Raw genomic sequence first — 6000 nt, forward strand, 5'->3', positions numbered from 1 at the left:
AGTAACTATGTTTTCATATTTGTCTATTGATGGTATAGGAGAGATACTAAATGCTCAGGCCTATTGTATAACCTCACAGTATTGTGGAATATATCTACAGAAAATAGGGACACTATGTAAGACCTGCAGAAGACCTCCTCTTCAGGAGGTCTCCATAAAGGAGCACAGGACAAAAAAAAAGGCCGGTTACACAGACAGAATTGCATAGCAAGGAGACTGGGGACAAGACCTGTCTGGAGGGTTGGGAAGTAGACGGTTTTCTGGTACCTTGTAGCTCCTCTCACAGCTGCAGTGGCTCCTGCTTAGATGATGAAATAGATAATGAAACAGTATATATGTAAAGTCAGAAAATCAGTTGAACTGCGTAGTGCAACTGCAAATAATTGAGGCATTCCTTTCTCCCAGCTCAGTTCTCACCCATGCAGGTGTGACCTTTAGCACACTGGGCAGAATTGTGCCTTGTGTATTTTACTAGAACACTGGCAAACCAAGCACTTAGGTAACCAGGTTATATTTATCTGTACAATCATGGAGTTTAAATCCTGTGAAGTCAATGAGAGCACTCCCACTGGCTTCACAAACTTAGTAATACTGGTAACTGTGATTTGGGTTTAAAGAGCTTTTTCTGTTGTTGTTTTGTTCATGTTTGTTTTGGTTTTGTTTGTAGTTGTTTTCCCTCATGGAAAGCACCACTAACATGGATACTTTTCATCTAGTTTTAACACTGAATGATTTAGCCAACTTTCAGTTAATTTTTGCATTCTAACTCTATCTTGGGAGTACCTTTGCAAAAGATACTCCTGTGTTTATGTTTACATTTTGTTCTGTAGCACGGTATAGTATCACATTAAAGATTCTTGTGATAATTTCCTTGGTTCACCACAGTCATCTGTTAGGTTTTGTGCAGGTGCCTATCTCAGCTGCTGTGTGCTCTGTAAGCATTAGTGTTGATGCACAGTGCTGCTAGCTGTGAGTTCAAGATCACAAACATCAGTAGGCCACTGTGGGCATTCCTTCTGGTCTCCATTCTCTTTTATCTCTTTGTCCTGTTTACCTGTGTTTCCATCTCTGGTCCATTAAGTCTTTGGGACACTTCTATTCTACTGAGTCTTTAATCTCTAATTTATTTATGGACTATTCTAGGCTGTGGTTCAGGCAGGCAGCTAATGAACACTGGTTTTGTCCAGCCAACGAATTACTGCAGATGTCCAGTAGCTGACCAGAGAAGCACAGCTGCATTTGATAGGTAGTGGTCGGAAGTAGACTACATGCCCCAGTTTTGACCACAGTGGAGTAAATATGCACAGTTCAGATTCCGTTTCAAGGCAGCTGGCTCAGTGCAGCATTTACAAAACCATGTTACAAGGCTAAAGTAAAAGCAAACAGCTACATTTAAAGGCAGATCTTATCAATCAGAGGTCTGTCAGTGCCTGTGTGTTGCATACTTCCTCAGGGCACCTGGCTGGGATCAGAGCTGTGAATACTCCTGTCTCCCATTTCCACTTTTTTCTAATAGGATGCCTGTTATACGGAGGGGCTCTTGGGGCAATTAAAGTGCCTCAGTTTTCCAGTGAGCCTGAACAATCATTTCAGAAAGTAGTCCACTAGTTACCCTAGGAAATTTTAGCAATGAATTTATGGGTGTTTCTTCAGGATAAAAGTGGAGGAACCAGAGTTTCAAGCCAGCATACATTTTTTTGTTTTCCATATCTGTTAGTTACAGTGTTGGTTTTCCTGGAGAGATCAACTTCTGTCAAGGGTAAAAACCATTTTAGCAGCTTATGCAGGAGTTTGTTGCCCTCTTCCATCTGAAAGTCCACATCATTATTGAGGAGGAATATATAATTGAGTGTAAATGTGTCATAGTAGTGACTTAATGACTCAAAGCATGGTTATATGGACACAGGACTTTCAGTTATTTCATGACATTTGATGCCTTTTCTGTTGTGTGTTGTCATAATCTGTAGAGCTGCATCATTTGCACTCGATGGGAAACTGAAGTAAAGTCTAGTCATAACTTAGACTACCTGTAATAGGACCTCTTCATTGGACAAAATGTTTCAAGGTTAAAAGTCACAAAAAGTCAGTCTGTCCTACCAGGTCTTGTTTGTTTGTCTGTTTTTTTGATGGAAACCGTGCACACACGGGCAAGCATTCATAGTGAGGAGTAAATCGCTGAAGTCCTCTGTGGCAAAGTCCACGTTTTTCAGTTTCTGCCCTCTTTTTCTCTTTTTGATTGAGGAAAGGGGAGAAGGGTGCAGAATACAGACAGATTATGGTTATCAGGTAACAGCAATTGTATTAGCAGCTCACCAGTAGCAGTTGCCCTTCTCCTAATAAATAATACTTAAAATTTATTATGCAGTCAGAATTTTGGTTGATCTGTTTAGTTAATAATGTGAACTTTCAGGGTCATTTCTGTTATGAACACTTTCATTTGCTGATATGCAGTGTTATCACCAGGACCTACAAAATCTCCTCTCCATTGGCTGAAGAAATTTCTCTACTGGAATAAGATACCATCTCGTTGCTCAGAAAGACAGTGTAGTTATTGTGTTAAAATTTGTAAATTGGGGCCTTTATCACAAACAAGCTAGGCAACGATTTTTATTTGCATTGTGAATGAATGTATAATTAATGAATTCCCCTTCTTTCATTCTGCAGGTACTCTGAATATGGAAGAGCCGTTTCGGAGACTGAGCAAGGCCGTTGCTACAGCCAGCAAACAAGTGTGTTTAATTCCCACTGACACTGCTGTGGAGATGCAAGAGGAACACCAAATCCTCAGACTTATTGGAGGTACTACGGGAACGAGGAATAAGAACCTGACATGAGGAGGGTATTGAATAGTTTCCAGAATCAAAAGTTCATATGCATATACAGATTCTGTAAAGACTAATGAGGAGGTCACAGAGCAATAGCATTTTTAGTATAGCACGAACACATTAAAATCGTGACAGAGCATTTATAGACTTCATTTTCACAGATTTCACTTCAGGTTTCATTTGTACTAGGCATGCAAAGATGCACAAGATGTTTGAAAAATGTCTTTTGCTAGCTGACAGAAGGTTTGATGCCATTGCTTTTAAACATTTCTTTTTATGTTGCTAATATTAATGAAGTTGTTTATTTATTTAGATGTTGGTTGTCCACTTAGTCATAAGGAACTGGCAGTTAGGCTAGAACATTTTAGTGAAATATAGTGCTGTGTCCCTTTCTCACAGATGAGCACACACTAAAAGCTGCTGGTTGTTACTGGACATGTCTGCCAAGCTAGGTAGCACTACTAGGGAGAGGGAGGTCAAGTGGGAAGGATCTGAGGTCCTTAAAGCTCCCTCTCCTGCTAAATACACAACTAGCCTCAATACATTCCTGGAAAATGTTTAGACACTATAGTAACATGTAAGATAGAATACCTTGCAAGTCTTTCATTAATGAAACATTTTGAAAGTGAGTATATAATACTAACAAATCAAAGTATCAGCCTTTGACCCGTGTTTTACACTCTCCTAGCAGAGGCGTGTATGACTGAATAAAACACAAGACACTGGAAAAGCAGGCTTAGTGTGCCTGCATCCATATTTTCGCTCTTTGCCTCCTTACCTTCTTTTAATTTTGAATAATGACCTGGACTAGGCTGAAACTAAACTGGAAATACATCTTCCAAAGAATCAATATAGTATTATGATTTAAAAGTCATTTTGTTAGAGTTGGAAGCCCAGGGTGGGGATTGGGGGGAGCATTAAATGGAACCAAACTCTAGCGAGTAAGAAAGAGAAAATTTGTCTTTAATGTAAGTAGGGGTTTGGAAACTTCCTGTTAACATCTTCTGCAGTTTTGCAGAAGTATTTTTTAGAGACTAAACTTTTCCTCCAGTGTTAACAGCAACCATGTACTCTAGTAATTTGGGTTGAAAAGGGATTGAGTTATGCAGACAGTGTGAGGTGTGCATGAAACTTCAGGCACAACATAAAACTAGCCCAGGACTATCTCCAATAGAAATTCAGAGTAGCTTTTTTTTTTTTTTTTTTCTGTTCCAGTGCTGTTAGTGACTGCGAAGAGGTGGAAGAGGTGAAAAATAACACAAAAATGTCCACATTGCACATGAGTGTATCTGAGTTGTCCAGTTATACTGCCACATCTTTTTTGCTGAAGGGTTTTACAGCATTTTTTGCCTTAAGTAAAATCATCTCTGTTTAGACCACGAAGGTCCAAAATCATGCATGCCAGTGTTACGAAAGAAGCATTCATGCTGTGTGGAGATCATGTTTGTCCCTATTTGAAGAACCATTACATTACAGTAGGCTCACTCCACACCAGTATTTGATAGGGGGATTTCAAACAAATCTGTACTCTTTATTCATGCTCATAATAAAGTAATTAAAAACTAATTCATACACAGAGAAAATGAAGCAGTATAAGTCTGCATTTCTGCATTAAATAATACCAAATCTGTGCATGCTGGATTTCCTGGCAGTAAAAATTTGATCTGTGTTGGCATGTGCACATGACTACATTTTTATCGAATCAGCCAGAGCATATGTTACAGTGTTTATGCAGATTTTATGTCAGCTTTCTGTCAGCTGGGTAGGATATATTGTTCCTGATCCAGCTTAAAGGTAGAGTAGTGTAAACAGACAATATCTCATCTGATGTGAACTCTCCTGGGACAAAATTATTTCGTCAAGGTATTTACTATCTCACAGGATGATTGCCTACCACCCTAATATGCTGTAAACCCTACAAAGTCCTTAGACAGATCTTTTTCAAGTCTGAGCATGCCAATATCTGATTAGCTTTAAATAGACCGACATTTTTTTCCTCAGAGGGAAAGAAGGGAAGAGTCACAAATTCAAACTATATTTTACACCTTAGATAAAGAAATGGTTTAGAGTATGATTTATATAGAAATTCCAAGTGTACTCATATATAAATGTAAATAATGAGATGGGAAAAATTGAGTCGTAATGATAATTAGTAACATAATTCTTGAAATTACAGGGTTAGGTTCAGGCCCATATTGTGAAAGAGAAAAGATTTGATTTTGTGCATCCCTCTATATTTCTTCTTTTAAATATGCAGCTGCATATTTATATATCATATTATGTCATATTATGTATCTCTGGCATTTCATGTTGAAGATTAATTGTCTGGATGGTATTTACTGGAAATGAAGATAGTAAACAAGAATATTATACTGTGAACCAGATATTTTTGAGAGTTCTGAAGTCTAAGGGCCAAACTCATTAATGGGTGTATACAGGTGTTACTGACGTTGATATAAATTTTGCTGAGGTTGTTCAAGGTTCTGTTGGAATTCTGTTAATTGTCATTTAGTACCATTAGAATTTATGAATTTACTTCTGTCACTGCAGTATTGTCTATCTTTGGCCATAGACTGTAACTGACTGCAATTCAGCATTCAATTACAGTACTAACATAGTTTAAACAACCTTGGCTACTCATTTTTGCACCTGCACTTCAGTCTTTACTGGGTTAGCACTGCAGTTTTGGGGGGTGTGTAGTGGACCAGCCCATGGAACAGATTTAGCTGAAGAGTAACAGGGATTATGAAAACTGGCACTGCCTCTGACTTTTTTTTTTTTCTCCAAACTATATAGTTTATGGAAAAAAATGGAGCTGGGAATTTATAGCAGACCTGGCAAGAATGAATGGTGGTGTGGGATAAACTGAAGGGATTGTTCCTGGCGAACTCAAGGTAAGATCATACCTGTACCTCCATTTCAGAGAGTAAATTGAAGTAGAAAAAGATATTGTAAGGTTGATGCAGTTATATGAATACAGATACACTTCTGTAATGCACAGCATGTACTATGGGTTGTAAGGTGTTGTTGTTCTGATATAACTACATCTATAAAAATTGTGCTGGTATAACAGTGTTAATAAAAAATATTCTAACTGACAGAGTTATGCCAATAACACTTTCACAGGTACAAGACCCCTGAGATTGGAGTCATCAATAAACAGCATACCTGCCTT

The 6000-nt window shown here is 38.2% G+C and overlaps 1 long non-coding RNA gene across 1 annotated transcript; it reads left to right on the top strand.

Annotated features, from left to right (window-relative positions):
- Nucleotides 1-2172: 2172 nt before the first annotated feature.
- On the top strand, nt 2173-5744 carry LOC137855291 (uncharacterized). Its single transcript, XR_011095680.1, has 3 exons — nt 2173-2286; nt 2665-2799; nt 5622-5744. It is a non-coding gene; the product is annotated as an uncharacterized lncRNA (long non-coding RNA).
- Nucleotides 5745-6000: the final 256 nt, after the last annotated feature.

The sequence above is a fragment of the Anas acuta genome, chromosome 4, assembly GCF_963932015.1.
Source record: "Anas acuta chromosome 4, bAnaAcu1.1, whole genome shotgun sequence".
NCBI lineage: Eukaryota > Metazoa > Chordata > Aves > Anseriformes > Anatidae > Anas > Anas acuta.